The sequence below is a fragment of the Marmota marmota genome, unplaced genomic scaffold (genome assembly GCF_001458135.2).
Source record: "Marmota marmota marmota unplaced genomic scaffold, marMar, whole genome shotgun sequence".
In the NCBI taxonomy this organism is placed as follows: domain Eukaryota; kingdom Metazoa; phylum Chordata; class Mammalia; order Rodentia; family Sciuridae; genus Marmota; species Marmota marmota.
Window position 1 is genome coordinate 15559823 of NW_026000082.1, and position 21516 is coordinate 15581338.

At 34.5% G+C, this 21516-nt stretch overlaps 1 protein-coding gene across 1 annotated transcript in view; it reads left to right on the forward strand.

Moving 5' to 3' along the window:
• Positions 1 to 21516, forward strand: part of Agbl4 (AGBL carboxypeptidase 4) — a 1414634-nt gene that overhangs the window by 172941 nt on the left and 1220177 nt on the right. The window lies entirely within an intron of this gene.

The following is a 21516-nucleotide window of genomic DNA, read 5'->3' on the forward strand; positions in this document are numbered from 1 at the left end:
TCTCAAAAAAATTAAATAAATAAATAGGTGTAATTTTATTTTATAAATAAGTTTGAATTTTCTTTGGTTCTGAATAATGTATGCTTGTGTGTGTGTGTGTGTGTGTATGTGTATGTATGTATGTATCTGTCTGTTTGAAGGTATATCCCAGTTTCAGTTATATGACAGTTCTTTGAACCTTAAAAACATTGGTTTTTTATATCAAACAATTGAAAATTTGTTTTTGCACTGTCTTGACCTTTGATTATTCCACATCATGTTATTTCAATATGGCTGGCATAACAAAATTACAAAAAACAAGTATCAGATTAAACAACATGAATCTATTGTCTCTGGTTCTGGAGGTTAGAAGTCTGAGATAAAGATGTTAGCAGTGTTAGTTCCTTTTAAAGGTCATATGGAAGAACATGTTTTATGCTTCTCTTCTAGATCTGATAAATTGTTAGTATAGGCATCACCCTGATCTGCCTTCATCTTCATATGGTTGACTCCATTTATGTGTTTCTGTTTCCAAATTTTCTCTTTTTATGAAGGTATCAGTCATATTGGATTATAACCCCTTCTATTTATCTCATTTTAAGATGGTTACTTCTGTAAATACTTTGTCTTCTAGTAAAGTCATATTGTAAGGTACTTGGTTTTAAGATTTCTATATTATTTTGAGGGGACACAAATCTTTCCAGTCAGTTCTGAGTAATGTCCACATAGTTAGAAACAATATCCTCAATTTTTAAAGAAAATATTGTACTGTCTACAAGAAACTTAAAAAATAATTGTGCATAAATGTCAGAAAGTTAAATAGGGGAAGGGAGCAGGAGACAGGGAGAGGGAAGGGGAAGAAGAGGTACTGGGGTCTGAATTAGGACAAAGTATATTCCATGCTTGTAAAATTATGTCAAAATGGATTCTACTGTCATGTATAACTAAGAAGAACCAATACAAATATGTACTTATGGCTTTTCTGTAGTATAGCTGGTGCCTAGAAAATACCTTTGATTTTTTTTTTAAATTCAGTTAAAGACTAGAAGGCCTTTATAATAAGAGATCATGAGGATTGGGTTTATTTTTACTTTAAAGATTGTCTTGGTTTACCTACAGCTTGAAATAATTCATTTTTCTTTCCTAGACATCTTTTCATTAACCACACTACAGTCTTTTTTTCATACCTTACCAGAATGCTCAGTATAAGGATTTGTCTAATTTGACCACAAATTCACCAAATGAATAATAAATATTTTACTCACAATATATGAATAATTGGCTCTATCCCTTAGATCTGTGCTAATCTCATCCAGAAACATCCTGACAGACAGACCAAAAAATGATATTTAATCTGGACACTACTTGGTTTGGTTGAGTTGACAAATAAAATTAACCATCATAGAAGTAATAGTCAAAAGAAAGTTCTGTTGGATGAGTATAAAAAGGCAATGTATGAATTTCTATCAGTTTGCTATAGGTAGTCTATAAATGTAGTTGTGAATTTTCTGGAAACCAGTGCCTTGAAATAAAATTAATAAGGTCCTGAAAACTGGTAGAAATTCTTCCAGTTTGGCTTTCTAAAACGGATACTGAAATGTGATGAACTGTGATATAACTTTGGTATTTACTACAATATAGTTCATCATGGCACAACTTGTAACATCCTTCAATGTAGGCTGAGGGCATAATACTAAAAGGCATTTTAGTGAAAGCAATTCAATTGCCATTTAAAACAATTTGTTTGACATATGCATGTTTCATCTGACCTAGTTTAATTCATTAATTTATCTTAGACAATTTAAAATAGGGATGTCAGAGAGGTTCTCTCTTATGTTCAAGTCTTGTGTGCTACTGTGGCTGACTCGTGTGCTATGTTGTAAAAGATTCTGAGGATGCATCCAGATGTATTAATAAGGCATGAGTGTTTAATACAGTCAATGAATTGAGAGCATTGGTTCATGTGAATGAACTATAATGCTTCCAGACAAGCCTTCATAGGTATTTTTTTTTCTTTCAGAGTTTTAAAAGTGTGTAAAGTGCCTAGCACATTCCAAGGCATCTAGCTGGTGGCTAATTAATCTGTTTTTCTTGTAAGAAATAAGGCCTGCAGGTTAAATATAAACTCTCCTGTGAATCATTGATCTCTTTTTTTTCATATTTTCTCTCTATAGCTATTGTTTCCCTTGGGGAAATAGGTGTACCACCCTAATTTTGTCATTCTAGAAATGCTTGGCACATCATATTTTTAAACATCTTTTGGTTCTCTACCAGAATATAGCCTGCTTCCGGACAGAATCTGATTGTGATCAAATCAAGCAGACGCTTACAAAATGAAGTACTCAATTAATATTGTATTTGTTGAATGAAGTCATGTAAGCAATAGAAATATGGGGAATGCTAATTTTCTTTCCCCAAAGCCATCTTATTCCCAAAGATATCTTTGATAAAAAAGCCATTTTAATTGCTTGTCATTCCCTAATTCATCATGTTTTCTCAAGCTCCAACACCTTTGAAGACACTATTTTCTTTGTGCCCCAGATCCCTCTCTCTACCTGGTAGTACCTGTTGGGCAGGTTTAGTTGTCCCTAACTCTGTGTTTATACACATTGCTTCGGGGCTCTTTAATAGCTCATATTGCATTGTAGTCATTTAATTGTCTCTTCCCTTTTCCTCATTACTGAAGTCAGAATAAATCTACAATGTAGGAATCCTAGATTGTTTCTTCCCTGTCAGAACTTAAGTAAGCGTTGTATATTTAGATGGGGATCTCAGGAAGCTCAAGGGAGAGAGTAGGGAGAATTACCCAGTGAAAGAAGAAAAGCAAATAAAGACTGTATACATGAAAACACACAGCAATGGCTGTAGGCAGATTAGCTGTGATGAGAGGAAGCCAATGCCATAGGACTCATGCATAGTTTATCTATCTCTGCCTCCATGCTAATTTCTTCTTTTTCCTATTGCATGATGCTGACTGATCACCTGGTTTTTCAGTGTATAGTCTGTGGTAGTGTTTCCTTTAGAACATTTATTATCTTAAACATATATTTTTTGGATAGTACTTCAAAATCAAGGATCTGCATGCTTTGTACTCATTTTCATAGCTTGATTAATAAAATCTTTCCCCAAACTTTTGTGTCCAGTCTTCCAACTTCACTATCTGCAGTCCCCCGAACAACTCATTGCCAAGCCATTTGCCATTGACAAAAGTCCATGTATATCCTTACCTCATACTACTTTCCCCTTGCTACAAAGTATGTGAGTATGAAAACTGCTCTAACCTATGTCTATCTAAATATTTTCCTCCAACTGAAGTCCTATAAAGACCACTATATGAAACCACCAGGTAACAATGTGTAGAGAACAGAGGCCATAGATATGAACTTCTTTTGAGGCCATAGGTATGAGTTTAGTAAAAGGTATTGGTGTAACACGTAGATGACATAAGAGTCTAGGCCACCTGTCACTTAAGTTGAACAGTTATTTGATGTGTCATGGTCAGATGCTTGGCATCTAGTAGGCCTAGAACTTTGTCATCAGCTGCTTTTGAACTGATAGTTTCATTCTGCAGAAAGCATCCCTTGCTCTAGAACTCCAGGGGTCTGCTTGGTATATATTCTTTAGTATCTTTTCTAATTCGCTTTTGCCCACTCAAAATTTGCTGCTTTCTGAGTCTCCTGATAGATGTGGTCAAGGCAATATTAGAGAATGGAATAGGCCACAAACACAAAGAGATCTGCCAAGTACTGTGTTTCTTTTTTCTTCCCCCCAGTTTTGTTAAGTATAATTGACAAAAATATAAACATTTAAGGTATACAATGTGATGTTTTGATATACATTGTGAAATGATTGTCACAATAAAACTAATTAAAATACTTATTAACTCAGAGTTACCTTTTTTCTTTTTTTTTGATGGTGAAAACATTTAAGATCTGCTCTCTTAGCAAGTTTCAAGTATACAGTATAATTTTGCTTCTTTTTTAGTGGTAGGAGATGCACAGTGTAGTAACTTGTTTTTTACCTTAGGGATGTCCTGGCTTATTTCTTTGGATACCTTAAAAACTCATCCTCTGAGAGACAGCTGAATCTTTGTAAGATTTATATTTCATAACCTGGCAAGTATACATCTTAACCAGGAATTTGTGGGTTGAATTGTGTCCCTCTTTCCTCAAAAGAGATGCATTGTATAATATGTCAAAATATACTCTACTGTCATGTATATTTAAAAAGAACAAATGAAAAAATATAAAATAAAAATAAATAAAGAAAAGAAAAAAAGGGTGATGCATTGAAGTCTTAATCCCTGATGCTAGGGGTGAGACTTTATTTGGAAATAGAGTATTTTCAAATGTAATCAATTTAAGATGATACTGGAGTAGGATAGGGCCCTGATCTGATAGTTATTGTTCTTATAGGGAAAGAGAAATTTAGAGATACATATGCACACTGAGGGAAAGTGACCATGTGAAGATGAAGGCAGAAATTTGAGTGATATAGGTATAGATGAAAAAATGCTAAGGATTATTGGTAACCATGGTTGGCAACTATATTCAAAGCAGAATGGATTTATTATATGAGATCATAGAATCCAGAATCTGACTATATTATCCAAAAGAGCCCAGACATTCCTTCTTTTTACCAAATCAATATACAAAATAAACTAGTAGACACTAGTATCATTGAGAAATTCATGGACAGAGGCTTCTCTAGATTAATGTTGATGATAGGAGTTTTGCTATGGAATTTGACTTCTTGGTGTTAATAAATAGGATTCCATTCATATCTGCATATTTTTGTGATACTCTTCAACACTTCTCCAATATGTTCCCAGCACCTTTCTCCATCTCTCATGTACTATGATCCCTTATTATGCCTAAAATTTAAGGAACCATACAGTAGAGAATTAGGATAGTTTCAGATTTATTTGCCAGGACATAAAATCCTGAGTCATGGGAGAGTTTCCTTATGTGAATGAATTATGCCTTATCTAGTGTTTGATTTCTCTTCCAGTCTGATATATTAAAGATGTACTAGCTCATATCCCTACTGTTTCTGATGGTACATGTTGGTCATAACTTATAACCTATTTTGATGAATTTTGGATTTCTTTGAGCTGTTTCCGCGTGTGGTAAAGTTTATATTTCTTTGGCCTGTGCCAAAATCTGACTGAAGATATTGGTCAAGGTACTTCAATTGCTTTTGTTGAATAACAAATCACTCAAGAAAGTATTAGCATGAACTAACAATTTTATTATATTAAAGGATTTGTTGGATCAAGAATTCAGAAAGCGCCCAGAGGAAGATACCTCGTCTTTGCTTCACAATGTCTGGACCCTCAGCTGGGAAAATTTATATCTGAATGTGATTCAAAAGTCATATGGCTTATAGCTACATGCATTTTGAAGATATGTTCTCTAACATGTCTGGAACTTGTACTGGATATTGGCTGGGACCTCAGCTGTGCCTGTACCAGAGCACCTGTATGTAGCCTCTTCCTTTGGCTTGGCTTTTCTCACAGTATGATGACTGAAGGTATTGGAGTTTTTGCATGGAAATTAGGGATCCAAGTGTGAGTTTGAAAGCAATTAAGGTGGAAGCTGAATTATCAATTAGCTGGGAAGTCACACAGCATCCTTTCTACTACATTACATTGGTCACTACAATCTATCCAATTTAAAGAGACCCCATGGGTTGATAGGAGCATTGGGGATAATAAAAAAAATTGGGGATAATATTTTTTAATTACCACATTAGGAAATTAGGGGAAGTAGGAGAAGATTTTTGAGGAAGGTAAGCATTGTTTTGGGAGGATTCCTTTTTATATGAGGTCTTTTCATAGTTTCTACACAATGGAAGGCTTATTTTCTTTACCAAGGAAAATCTGTGATGCAGAAAGAGAGCCCTGTTTCCCTTACTTGGTATTCAGGGGAAGACTGCCATCCTGTTAAGGAAGAAGAGACTATTCAAATCAAGGCAGGTCCTGATCTTTGAAGGTTGGACATCAAGCCAGGTTAAGATAATAAACACTTATGCAAGGAAACGAAGACAAAAATCTTGAGACATAAGTTAATGTTTGGGCTGACAGTGTTGGTGATTGGCTTATGGGAACCATAGAACATCTCTGGCTATAGACCCTTAAAGATCTATAGATTCCGGTCAGGATGATTAGAGGCTGGGAACCAGGTAAGGGCTAGTATGATTATAGTACTGTTATCCTATTAGTCATATTTGAACTTGCTTTATCCGAAAATCCACTTTAGATGAACCAAACCAAATAGAAAGCAAATCTTGTTAATCTGGTATTATTACAGAAACAATACTTAGGAATATATTTAAGACAAGTAGTCTAACAATTGTATATATGGAATTTGATGAGAAAGTATGAATACTTTTTGCTTCATATTTGAATCAATAATAAAGTGGATCAATACTTCCAAGTTTGGTTCTTTATATCCTAATCACCAACAAAAATACCCAAGAAAGCATAGATATTTTTCTGTTTATAGCCTTGAAACTCATTAATAATACTATCGGACCTCAAGCTTTCTCCAGTCAGTGGTAAGTTTTCTCTGTGTAAATAATCCTCTTGGGTGTAGTTTGAAAGCAATATTTGAAAAATTCTATTCTGGGTCTGTTATTTTTCCAGATGAATTTCATGACTGTTTTTCTATTTCTATAAGGAATGCTATTGGGATTTTGATCGAAATTGCTATATATATACTTTTGGTAGTATGGTCATTTTGAAAATATTATTTCTGCCTATCTAAGAGCAACGTAGATATTTCCATCTTCTAAGGTCTTCTTTGATTTCTGTCTTTAGGGTTCTGTAGTTTTCATTGTATAGCTCTTTCACCTCTTTCATTAAGTTGATTCCCAAATATCTTTTTTTTTTTTTTGAGGTTATTGTGAATGGGGTAGTTTTCCTCATTTCCTTCTCAGAGGCTTTGTCACTGATATACAGAAATGATTTTAACTTATGGGCATTCATTTTGTAACCTGCTACTTTGATGAATTCATTTACTAGTTCTAGAAGTTTTCTGGTAGGGTTTTTTGGGTTTTCTAGGTATAGAATCATATCGTCAGCAAGTAGTGCTAATTTAAGTTCTTCTTTTCCTATATATATCCCTGTAATTTCTTTTGTCTGTCTAATTGCTCTGGCCAGTGTTTCAAGACTATATTAAATAGAAGTGGTGAAAGAGGACATTCCTGTGTTGTTTCAGTTTTTAGAGGGAATGCCTTCAATGTTCTCAATTTAGAATGATGCTGGCTGGAGGCTTAGCATAGATAACCTTTACAATGTTGAGATATGTTCCTGTTATCCCTAGTTTTTCTAGTGTTTTGAACATCTGGAAAAATAAGAGACCCAGAATAGCTAAAGCAATCCTTAGCAGGAAGAGTGAAGCAGGTGGCATCACTATACCAGACCTTAAACTATACTACAGAGCAATATTAACAAAAACAATATGGTATTGGCACCAAAACAGACTGGTAGACCAATGGTACAGAATAGAGGACACAGAGACTAACCCACAAAATTACAATTGTCTTATATTAGACAAAGGTGCCAAGAACATGCATTGGAGAAAAGATAGCCTCTTCAACGAATGGTGCTAGGGAAACTGGAAATCCATATACAACAAAATGAAATTAAACCCCTATCTCTCACTATACACAAAACTCAACTCAAAATGGATCAAGGCCTTAGGGATATAACTAGAGACCCTGCATCTAATAGAAGAAAAAGTAGGCCCTAATATCCATCATGTGGGATTACGCCCTAACATCCTTAATGACTCCTGTGGCATAAGAATTGAAATTTCAAGAATCAATAAATGGAATGGAATCAAACAAAAAAGTTTTTTCTCAATAAAAGAAACAATCTGTGAGGTGAATAGAGAGCCTATATCTTGGGAGCAAATCTTTATCCCTCACATATCAGATAGAGCACTAATCTCTAGGGTACATAAAAAATTAAAAAAGCTAAGCACCAAAAACAAATAACCCAATCAATAAATGGACCAAGGACCTGAAGAGACACTTCTTAGAAGATGATGTACAATCAGTCAACAAATATATGAAAAAAATGTTCATCATCACTAGCAATTAGAGAAATGAATTTCATCTCACTCCAGTCAGATTGGCAGCTATTATGCATAAAAACAACAATAAATGTTGGGGAGAATGCAGGGAAACAAGTAGACTCATACACTTCTGGTGGGACTGCAAATTGGTACAGCCAATATGGAAATCACTATGAAGATTTCTTGGAAAATTGGGAATGGAACCACCATTTGACACAGCTGTCCCTCTCCTCAGTCTATAAAATCAGCATAGTACAGGGACACAGCCACATCAATGTTTATAGTAACACAATTCAGAATAACTAAACTGTGGAACCAACCTAGATGCCTGTCAATAGGTGAATGGATTAAAAATGTGTCATATATACAGAATGGAATATTAATCAGCAATAAAAGAATAAAATCATGGCATTTGAAGGTAAATGGATGGAGTTAGAGAAGATAATGCTAAGTGAATTTAAGTCAATCCCCAAAAAACAAATGCTGAATGTTTTCTTTGATATAAGGAGCCTGATTCATAGTGGGATAGGGAGTGGGAGCATGGGACAAATAGACAAACTCTAGATAGGACAGAGGAGTGGGAAGGGAAAGGAAGGAGCATGGGGTTATTGATGATGGTGGAATGTAATGATCATTATTATCCAAAATGCAGGTATGAAGACACAAATTGGTGTGAACAATTTTTCACATCTATGGTTGTATACAAAGTATGAAGACACAAATTGGTGTGAACATACTTTGTATACAACCATAGATATGAAAAATTGTGCTCAATATGTGTAATAAAAATTGTAACGCATTCCATATATATAGAATTCCATATATAAGTCATATATAAATAAAAAAATATAAGGTGAATACTAAAGTAATTGCTAAATTTGTACTTGAAAGACCTCATTCTTTCACAGATAATCGAGGCATTTTTCTATAACGTTTTGTTCTTGTATCTGTCTTTTTTGTCTATATGGGGTGGAATTATTATATAAGATAATGGATATCTGATATTATTCCTTGATGTATCATGAAATTACTCTCATTGGATATTCTAAAGAATCCAAAAAGAGATAGATTGACTTGATTTAATATTTTCTTACTCTTCAATTTGTTTCTTCATTCATAATCTACACCTTTATCAGTGGAGGTATGAATTTGAATTGTCCCTTAAATGTGGGAGAACACAGTTATTTAAAACAAATGTGTTGGAAAAAATGTCTCATAGGGCTGATTTCATTGCTACATTTACAAACAAGTGCTTGAAACCATATGTACTGGTAATTCTTTCCTAATATATTTTGTGTAGTTATTTAAAAAAAACTTCTGTATACTAAACAAATTAGAGTGGGTTTATCTTTTATCAATTTTCATCATTATTCCTGAAGAGTCCTCTAATCCAGGAAAAAAAATGATTGTTTTACTTATCAATGTACACAAGGAGATATTGAAATAGCTATAAAGCATGATATAAAATATAGTTCTCATTTTTAATATATTGATTGTTAAAAATACTTAATGGGAAATCATATAGCTAGTGGAGTCTTATCTTTGGAAAGAGATGGTTCTGGTTATGTGTTTTAAAGTTTTATTAACTGAGTGACCTTAATTTAATTGCTGTATTAGTCAATATTTTCCAGAAAACAGAACCAACAGGCTGTATATATGAGTTTTTTATGGTATTGGCTTGGAAGTTTATGAATGATGGCAGGTCCAAAATCTGTGGGTGGGCCAGTAGGCTAGAGATCCAGGGAAAAACCAGTGATTTAGCTCTAGTCTGAAGGATATCCATTTGCAGAATTTCCTCTTGCTCAAGGAGATCAGTAATTTGTTCCATTCAGGCTTTCATCTGATTGGATGAAATTTCACCAACATTGTGGAAAGCAACCTGCTTTACTGAAAATCTATTGAGTTAAGTGTTTCTCATCCAGAAGAGGCTCATAGAGTCATTCAGAGTAATGTTTGACCACATATCTGGGCTCTATAGCCCTGCCAAATTGACATATGAAATGAGTGTTCACACTTAGCCTTTCTGAACTTTAGTTTTCTGGAATAATAGATTATCTTGAAGAATGTTGTGAAAATTATATGAGGCAATGAATTATATGCCTAACACATGGTATTTTCTCCATAAATGTCAATTATTATTAACTTACCTTGACCTCACCCTCTTCTTCCTTTCCCCTACTTTCTTCTTCTTTCTCCTCCTTGTTTTCATGGACTAGAAATAAGATCCATGATTGGCATGTGATGCAGAATATTCCTATATGATTTAAAAGAGTACATCACATAACTGTTGATTATTTAGAAAAACAAAAGAAAATTACTCTTTTTAAATCAGTAAAAGGTGGATTCATTGATAATGATTCATTAACCAAAATAGTATTTTAAAAATGTATTAAGTATTCACTATATTCTGTCTGAGTCTCACTGGGCAGCTAGAAGTCAAGTGACACTCCTTAAGGTGGTTGCTTCCTAGCAAAAAATAAAATAAAAGAGGCTGTGTTTGAGTGAAAAATCTTAACAGCATTTAAAGTTTGATATGATTTGACCCCCTACCAACATTTCCAGGCTTTTTTCTTACTGCTCTATGCTTTGGTGTTGGATTCTACTTATTAGTTCCCACGTGTATGATGTAGTTTTATGCTTCCTTGCTTTGCCTTATATGATTTCCCTTGCCTTGAGAGCCATTCCTACTTTTCTTCTTAAGACTTATTTGCATTTATCCTTCAATAAAGCTCAATTTTCTAACTAGGAAGACTTTTCAGAAGCCCTAGGTTGATTTAAGAGAATTGTCTTCATTACTTCCGAATTGCAGTTAGTTTAAGTGAGTGACTTCTTTGCTTCTAATCTCTATATTATGAATTACTTTTGGATCTATTTGTTGATGTATCTTACTAATTTTTTGATTCAGGTGCTATACTTCGTTCATTTTATAACCTCTGAGAATCAAACAGAGAATTTAGTGTTGCTAATAAACATTTGTCAACTTGTACTGTAGGAATTTTTTTTTTCTTAGACAGAGGTTGCTTTTATAATTTGATACCAACCCAGGAGTGATATCCTATACTTTTCTGTATATCCCATATACCTGGAGCTTTATGTTTTATGATGATTTTGGTTTACATTTCCTCCCTTTTGGTTTCCCATGTATCTTGGTTTTTACTTTCAGCTTTGTGTCATACTTGATATGGAATTTAACTTTTCTTGATGTCCACAAGAAAGCATATGTGTTCCCATGTGGTATTGTGGGTTTGTACAGATATTGTGGATTATTCCGTCTCTCATGGGTCCCTATTTCAAATCCTCCCCTCAGTTTATGGAATAATTTTTTAATTTCAATGGCTCGAGGTTATTCTTGTTTCTAACTTTTTAAGATTTAAATGTAGCTGGCATTTCTATTCTGCTAGGCCTCAATTCTTGAATTTGTTTTATTCCCTTTAATTTTGCTCAAAAACTCTTCAACCATTGCTTGATCTCATCTTTTCTTATAATACCTGGAAGGAACAAACACATATTAACATGTATCTTAAAATTATGTCTCCTAGATTTACAGTCTCATTAGATCTATGATCTTCCTTCCAAGTTGTCAAAGTGTATATATTTTACTTTACAGGCAATTATCTCTCCAGTCTGGTAAATTGATTTTCTTACTGCCTGATTGCTAAGCTGTTGCCACATGTTTGAGGGTTTTGTTGAGAATCAACTTGAATTTTAGTCAACAGATTCTGCATTGGTTTACATAGGCTTGACTCCTGTAACAAATAGATTGTAAAGTATATAATGGTGCAAATAAGAGAGAAAGTTCTCTCTTGCTCATGTAAGAGTCTAAGGAAAGTAAATATTCATGGTTAGTGAGAAACTCTTTTACATGATGATTCAGGATTCTAGTGTCCTTCCATCTGGTCTCACTGTTTTTAATATCTTTGTCATCGTCAATCTGTAATTTGTGGAGGGAGAAAGGATAAGGAGGAGACACATCTGATTCTTAAAAGCAGATACTGGCACTTTAGTGAAGATGATTTAGCAAACTATATTACATGCATGTATAAATATGGCATAATGAATCCAATTATTATGAATAATTATAATGCACCAATAAAAAAACTTAGATGAAAAAATGCAATCTGCCATACTATCAACCCCCAAACTTTAAACTAGAAATATATATCCTCTCAACTTATAATCAGTTGGTAATAACTCACCATAAGGACACATCTAAAGACCATAGAGACAGAAATACAGTCTATTTGTGTGTCTAGGAAGAACAGGAAATAGACATTTTGGCTATAAGCAGCGATCTCTGCCACACTGATCTTAATTCCCATTTCTTCAACTCCTATTCTGGTACATTCATTTGTGAAGCAAGATAAAACACACCTAGCCTATTAAACAGCAGAATAAAACCATTTATACTTTAGTACCAACTTGTACAAAGAGTATCATACTGGTGTAGAAATTAAGGAAGATACCAGTGTGGATTGAGATAGAGAGGCTTCTTGGAGATGGACATTGAAGGATTTGGAGAATTTTATTCAGGAATCAGGAGAAAAAATAACTAATGTTTTGTTGTTAACCTGGCTGAAAATATGTCTTAATATTTTAATTTAAAAATCTCAGAATCTATGTTCAGAAAATTTTAATAAAAAAGAACAAAATTTCTTATGGAAAGAAAATATGACACAATATTTTCTTGTTGCCATGTGTTTTGAAAAGAACTTTGGGCTTGGATAGGGATCCTGGTCATATATTCAGAAAGAAATGTCAAAAATGTTTTAGTTTAGTTAGGTCAAATTAATCTGACTCTGGATTTCTATCTATCTCTTTGGGTTTGGGAAAATTTAGTTTCCCATATTCACTGTGGCTTTCTTTCTTTAGAGTTATGTACAATTTCATGAGCTGTATATGATACTTGGGCGTTGAGGTAAGATCTTTTGATTCTGAAATGCATCTTTACATCCTTATTATTTAAGCTCATGCAACTCCTTGAATGTGAGAAGCTGTCTTTACTCATGGTTGCCTTGATTCAGAGTCCTAGTGCTTAAGGTTGTTCCTTTATAGGTAACCTGCATAGCTACTTCTTACTGAAAACTGCCAGGAAGCACTACTTCCTTCCAATCACTCATGGAATCTTTGACTTCTATTTCTTTTCCAGTGTATAGCACTATATTTTTTATTCTCTGCTTCCAGTGGAAGTTTCTGTTTCTACTAGTATAATCTGGGATATGGTCAAGAAAAGAAGTGGAGGCCGCCTTTGCTTTCTTACTTCTACACAAACCTCCCTTACAGTAGAGGAGCTCAAACTATCTGGAGACGAGTGTAAATTGTGTGTGTGTGTGTGTGTGTGTGTGTGTGTGTGTGTGTGAATAGGCGATGATTGGGGGGAAGGGAAGGGTAGAATGTGGTGTATCAAGTACAAAACACCAACACAAATCAATATCTCAATGAATTCTCCCAGAAATAATTATTGTCAATATGGTATAATTTTTTCCTATTCACACATTGGTAATACCTAGATATCTGAAGACCTGGTGCATATCATCTATATACATGGATATGAGAGAAATTACTTAACTTTCCAGAATGTGTGATCTCAATGCTGAAATGGAGTAATGAAGCTTATTCTGCCTAATTAATGATATTGTGATTACATGAATTCATGGAAGTTAAGAAAAATGTTCTGCAAGTTCTTAATATTCTATATAGTCTAAGGACTTTAGATGTCATGAATTTGTGGCAAAAGAGACATTTCTTAGTTTGCTTTTAAGTAAAAAAAAACAAGTTATTTTAAAATAACAAACAACTTCTCAGAAGGATTAAAAAAAATTACATTTACCCTTGTTTTAGTTAGATTTTTTTGCTGCTATGTTTAAAGGACCTGACCAACACAACTGGAGGGTGGAGGGAGCTTATTAGAGTGCTCACAGTTTCAGAGGTCTTAGTCCATAGAAGGCCGGCTCCATTCCTTGGCGCTCAAGGTAAGGCAGAACATCATAGCAGAAGAGTGTGGCAGAGAGAAACATCTCCCATGTTGATCAGGAAGCAGAGAGAGAGAGACAGTCTTTACTCTCTAGATACAAAATACATACATAAAGCCATGCCTCAATTCCCACCTCCTCCAGCCATACCCTATCACTTCAATTACCACTCAGTTCATCCTTATCAGGGGATTAATTCACTGATTGGGTTAAGACTCTTATAACCCAATCATTTCTCCTCTGAACCTTCTTGCATTGTTTCATATGTGAGCTTTTGAGGGATCCCACATCTAAACTATAACAACCCTGCACTGGGTAATATATGTCATGGCTGTGTCTATTTTGAAGGGGGCAAAAAGTGAAATTTTCCCATGTTCTCTGAAAATGAACAGGGTAAGGATAATCAGAGAAGTGTTAAGCATTTATTACATGCCAGATACTATGCAAGAAAAATATCGTTTATCTCTAATTCTAGGGATTCCATGAAATAAATTTTTTTTCCCAAGTAAGGAAGGTGAGGGTCCAAACTTAAGTAACTGTTAGTAAATGACAGAACTAGGATTTGACATTACTCTTTATGACTCAAAAGCCTGAGTTCTTTATATGGTATCACACATTTCCTTTACTCTGTAATTTTGCTAGTCATAGATGGAAGGTATAAGTTTAGGTTAATAATTGTTAAGTTCATATTTTTTAGGCATTAGGAGGTCTGAGCTCAAATGTCTGGGTCTTTTTTATTTTCTCATTCTGTATCATGAAGAAATTTGGAGCTAAATTTTTGGGGTTGGTAAGTGATCTTTAAGGTACTATGATGGTTAATTTTGTGTATCAACTTGAGTGGCCACCCAGACATTTAGTCACACATTATTTTGATATATCTGTGAGGATGTTTCTGGATGAAATTAGCATTTGAATTGGTATACTGTATAAAGCAGATTTCCCTCCCTAATGTGAGTGGGTCTCATTCAATCATTTGAGGGTATGAATATTATATTGGAACTGCACCACAGACTTGCCTGTGTCTCCTTTTTATCAACTGTAGATCTTGGAACGTGTCAAAATCCATAATTATACAAGCCAGTTCTTAATAATAAATCTTGAGATACACACATGCGTACACACACACACATACACACACGTTACCCTGTTGGTTCTGCTTTTCTGTTGAGTCCTGACTAATACAAGTACAAAGAACTCTGATATTATGTGATAATGAAATTCAGCAGTAACAATGAAGAGCTGTTATTTAAAGGAGAAGCTCAGACTCAGTTCTCCTTTCAGGCAGAACTTTATTGAGAATCCTGAATGGAGTCTTTATGTTGACTTATTTACACATTTTCTTATTTATTTAGTAGTTGTTACCACCAGGAAGTTAATTGATCAATTTTTTTTTCTTTTCTGAAAATGCTGTTCTGCTAGTGTGGATTCAGTTATTGTATTTTGGGCAACATTTGGCTTACTTTCCCTAAAACAAATCACAAGAAATTAAGAACAGAAACATTGATTCTTTTCCAAATTTTGTATTTTCTCCTGACATCTCCTCTGCAACTCCAGGCATAGATTAATGAATGGAATATTCACAAAGTGACATCAGTTCACATATCTGACATTACTCAGATGTCTCATACTCCGGAAAAAGCATGTGCATGATTTATGGAATTGATATTAATCTCTTTCCAGTAAATGCATTACTTTGGTTACATGGGAAATTGATGTTACTACTCTAATGCCAAATTAATTTCTTTCTTGCTGGATCAGCATTATAAATGGAATTAGATGTTAACCTTTTATATATCTAAACAGGGTAAATTATGGAAGGTAATTTTATAAGTAAAATTCAGATGCAAACTGCTGATGGGAAGGATTTTATTTTTGTGTGTGTGTGTGTGTGTGTGTGATTGCTTCTTTCTGAGATTTGTGGATTCAAGAATATAGTATGATATTTAATGTATGGCTTAATGTAATTTATGAATAGAACAATTACAATTGAATCTGAACATTAAGGACTATAAATAATACTATTGTAAATGAGAATTAAGTGTTATTAAAGACCTCCAAAATTCTAGATAATAAGAGTATTTTTCAAGGGAAATTTTATCTAAGAATTCTCAATCACTAATCAATGTTTTAAATCCAGGTTTAATGGGTAAAGATAGCTATAAACTTTAACAGGCAGCATCTTTTTCCTTTAAATATGTCTGCATAATCTAGAATCTGTTTCTCTCCAAGAACTTTATATTCTATTCCCTGCCCTTCAGGACATCTTTCTTTCTAAGGATTTTAGTTTCTGTTTCAAACTTGCTAAGGCATTTGGTGACCATAGGGTTGTCTTGTTTATTTAACTTTTTATTAGTGTGTTGTAGTACTACATAAAACAGGGGTTCATTTTGACATAACTATACAAGTATGGAATATAATTTGGTCCTATTTGGTCCTCAGCACTTCCCCTTTTCTTTTCCTTATATCTCCCCCTGTTCCCTTTTCTCTATTCTACTATTCTTTCTTCTATTTATTTATAGTGTTTTTGTAAATTAGTGCATTATATATCTACCTAAAAGTGAAATTCACTGTGGTATATTCATGTTGTACATTGAATAGTTTGGTCTATTTCATTCCACCATTCCTCACTCCCCCTCAATGTCCTCTGTCTTCTCTACTGGTTTCTCCTTATTTTCATGGGATCTCCCCACTCGCCTCACCATTTTGATCTAGTTTTTGCATATGAGAAAAAACGTTTGAACCTTGACTTTCTGGGTATGGCTTATTTCACTTAGCGTGTTCTCCAGTTCTACCCATTTAGCATCTAATGCCATGATTTTATTTTTCTTCATTAAAACTTCATTGTGTTTATATACCATATTTCTTTATTCATTCTTCTGTTGATGGGCTTCTGGACTGTTCTGTAACTTGGCTATTGTGAAGTGTACTACTATAAACATTGATGTGGCTATATACTATATATCATGCTGATTTTAGACATATACCAAGGAGTGGTTCTCCTCTTAGTTTTTTTTTTAGAAATTATTATTTTTTATTTTTTAGTCTTTTGTTTTAATACATGAGCTCTCTTATTATTAGTAGTATTTTTTGCATTACAATTCTTAATACACCTTTATACCACAATTTATCATATCTCTGATTGTATATAAGGTATGCTGACAACAAATTCACATCTTTATACATGTATTTTGTATAATGATGAGGGTCTCCTTCCACCATCTATGCTATTCCCCTTCTCCCTACCTTTCTCTCCACCCCTGTTCCGTATCTAGAGGTAATCTTCCTCCCATGGTCTCCCTTCCTACCCCATTTTAAGTCATCCCCCTTATATCAGAGAAGACATTAGGCATTTGTGTTTTCAGGATTGGCTAACTTCACTTAGCATAATCTTCTCTAATGCCATCCATTTCCCTGCAAATGCCATGATTTTATTCTTTTTTAGTGCTGAGTAGTATTCCATTGTGTATAAATTCCACATTTTTTTTTTATCCATTCATCCACTGAAGTATATCTAGGTTGGCTCCACAGTTTAGCTATTGTCAATTGTGCTGCTATAAACATTGATGTGGCTGTGTCCCTGTAGTATGCTCATTTTAGGTCCTTTTGGGTATAGTCCAAAAAGAGGAACAGCTGGGTCAAATGGTGGTTCCATTCCCAGATTTCCAAGGAATCTCCATACTGCTTTCCAAATTGGCTACACCAATTTGCAGTCCCACCAGCAGTGAATGAGTGTACCTTTTTTCCTGCATCCTCACCAGCACTTGTTGTTTGTCTTCATAATGGCTGCCACTCTTACTGGAGTGAGATGGTATCTTAGCATAGTTTTAATTTGCATTTCTCTGATTGCTAGAGATGATGAGCATTTTTTTCATATATTTGTTAATTGATTTAATATCCTCTTCTGAGAAGTGTCTGTTCAGGTCCTTGGCCTATTTATTGATTGGATTATTATTATTTTGGGTGCTTATCTTGTTGAGCTCTTTATATACTCTAGATATTAGAGCTCTATCTGATGTGTGAGGGGTAAAAGTTTTACTCCTCTTAGTTTTTTTGAGGATTCTCATACTGCTTTCCATGGTGGTTGTCCTAATTAGCAGTCCTACCAACAATGTATTGGTATACCCTTTTCCTCCATGTCTTCACCAGCATTAATTATTATGTGCATTCTTGATAATTGCCATTCTGTCTAGAGTGAGGTGAATCTCAGTATGGTTTTGGTTTGCATTTCCCTGATTGCTAGAGATGTTCAAAATGTTTTTTACATATATTTGGCTATTTGGTTTTTTTTTCTTTTGAGGAGTGTCTATTCAGATTTTGCCTATTTCTTAATTGGATTAGTGTGTGTGTGTGTGTGTGTGTGTGTGTGTTAAGTCTTTTTGAGTTCTTTATATATTCTGGAATAAGAGGCCCACCACAGCCAAAGCAATCCTGAGAAAGATGCTAGAGGCATCACAATACCAGACCTTAAATTATACTGTGGAGCTGTAGTAACAAAAATAGCATGTTATTGGCAACAAAACAGATATGAAGACCAATGGAATAGGATAAAAGACACAGAGACATATGGAATACACATAGTCATCTGATATTTAACAAATGTGCCAGAAACAGGTTTTGGAAAATATGGGAAAAATGGATATCTATACGTAGAAGAATGAAACTTGATCCCTCTTTGTTCACCCTGCACAAAACTCAACTCAAAGTAGATCAAAGACCTAGGAATTAGACTAGAACTCTGCAACTTCTAGAAGAAAATATAGGCCCAACACCCCAACATATTGGCATAGGCACTAACTTCTTTAGCAAGACTTCTGAAGCATAAGAAATAAAATGAAGAATCAATAATACTTTGGCATAGTTTACAGAACTGGGATTTTTTTCTTGACACTCCTTTTTCTATGCCAAAATATTATTAGTCACCCAGTTTTGAGTCTTAGAATTAGTATGTCTCTATGCCTGCTATATTTCCTGAACCCATCTATGCTCATGCCCAGATGGTCTGGTATGCCTATTTTCATTGTCTATACTGAAATCCACTTTTCATTTTCCTAATTAGTAGCTGAGATCCAGATGTGAATAGACATGTTTTTCTGGACCACTAAATGGAAAAAAAATATTTAGTATACATATTGCATATGTCTACCACAAGATGTTTTGGAATCATTTCCAACTGAAACCATGTCTGAGCATCCTGTTTTTTGGGGCACTGTACAATCAGACCTTGTGATTCTCCTTGTTAATTCACTCTCTTCTGACCCAGCTCTGGATCTTGAAAGTATACTCTAATTATCATAGTATGGCTTTGGTACTAGTGAGAATTAAGGGAAATAGTGATAGAAACTAGGTAATTACCTTACCTAAGGAATGGATACTTTTCAATATTTTCACAGGATTTGTTTCCAAAAAAAATTTTTGATCTCATAGGATTTCTGTATTTATTCCCTATTCAAATATCTTGGCAATACTGCAACAAGATATTTCTTCAATGATTTTATTTTTATTGGCTTGATAGTATATTAGTACCACACTCTGCTGGGCCTTAAGGATAGGTATGGACTATGGAAGAAGAGAAAAAGATAAATCTGGTATATTCCTTGCCTTCAGAAAATCTGGGAGCCTACTTAAGGTTTAATCAGATATTCATCAATAATACTAAAGAGGGAATCAAGCAAGGAAAGGAAGGGTTGAATCTTTACTCATTAATTTATTACTCAAACATTTATTGAAAGTATACTGTGTTAGAATATATGCAAGGTAATGGAGACTCAGAGGTAACTATGTTAGGATCCTTGCTGTCAAGGAGTTCACAGTATGAATACAAGTAACTAGAAAGCTATAGGGGCTAGTAATGTTCAAGCCACTCTTATCAAATTGCTCCTTAAGTACTCTTTGCATGTCCTTACCCTTTGTGCTTCTGCCTAGAATGCTCTGTCCTGAAGATACTTACATGGTACATCTCTTACTTTATTAAATTGTCTAGTCATATGTAATCTTGTTAGGAAAGTCTTTGCGGCTTTGCAGCTAGTATAGTACTCTTCATCTCCTCTACCCTGTTACCTAACTTTGTTTTTGTTCTTAGCACTAATCCTTACCGGACTAGTTATATGTTTTTTTTTTCTTTTTTAACTATTATATATCTAACCCCTCTGAATGTAAACACCATTAGAACAGGATTTTATCTGTTTTGTCAGTACTTTATATACTTAGAATCTAGTACAATGTATCATACTTAATGGGTGGTCAAAGATTCTTTGTGATTAAATAGTTTAATGAATATATAGAGAGTCTTTTCCTAAGGAGGGAGTGGTCATTTTTACCTGCCTATAGTGACTTCCCAGTGGTCCATTCAAATTTCACTAATGTGGTTATAAACTTAACTCTTCAGTCATTTACCTCTAAGCATTGTTGCATTGCCTAATATATGAAATGTTTGGGGATACATTCCAGATCCAAACCAAACTCTTGGCTATGAGTCCTAGAAAAAAATCAAAATCAAATTACATATATCTAATATACAATAACACAGAGTAGGTGTCCTGTTAAGGAAATTGAGGCCTAATCCCACATGATGGAGATTAGGGCCTACTTTTTCTTCTATTAGACTCAGGGTCTGTGGTTGTATTCCTAAGTCCTTGATCCATTTTGAATTGAGTTTTGTGCATGATGAGAGGTAGGATTTTAATTTTATTTTGTTGCATATGGATTTCCAGTTTTCCCAGCACCATTCGTTGAAGATGCTATCTTTTCTTCAATGCATGTTCTAGGTACCTTTGTCTAATATAAGATAATTTAATTTTGTGGGTTTGTCTCTGTGTCCTCTCTTCTGTACCATTGGTATACCAGTCTGTTTTAGTGCCAATCCATGTTGTTTTTGTTACTATTGTTCTGTAGTATAGTTTAAGGTCTGGTATAGTGATGCCACCTGCTTCACTCTTCATGCTAAGTATCGCTTTAGCTATTCTGAGTCTCTTATTTTTCCAGATGAATTTCATGATTGCTTTTTCTATTTCTATGAGGAATTCCATTGAGATTTTGATCAGAATTGCATTAAACCTGTATAGTGCTTTTGGAAGTTTGTTCATTTTGATATTATTTCTTCTCAGCAAAAGAAACAATCTGTGAGGTGAATAGAGAGGCTACATCTTGGGAGCAAATTTTTACCCCCCATTCATCAGATAGAACACTAATCTCTACAGTATATAAAGAACTCAAAAAGCTAAACACCAAAAATCAAACAAACAAACAAACAAAAACACACACACAAAAAAACCAAAAAACAAAAAAAAGAATAACCTAATCAATAAGTGGGCCACGCCCCCCACCCCCCACGCCTGCCAGGTAGGAGGAACTGTGACCACTGACAGAAAAGGCCCAGTGGCCCGCGGAGGGGCAGAGCTTCCAATCACTCCTGCAAGGAAGGCGGGCCTGCGACCCACCGGCAGAAGAGGAGCAGCGGCCTGCTGAGAGGCAGAGCCGCCCCCTCCCCC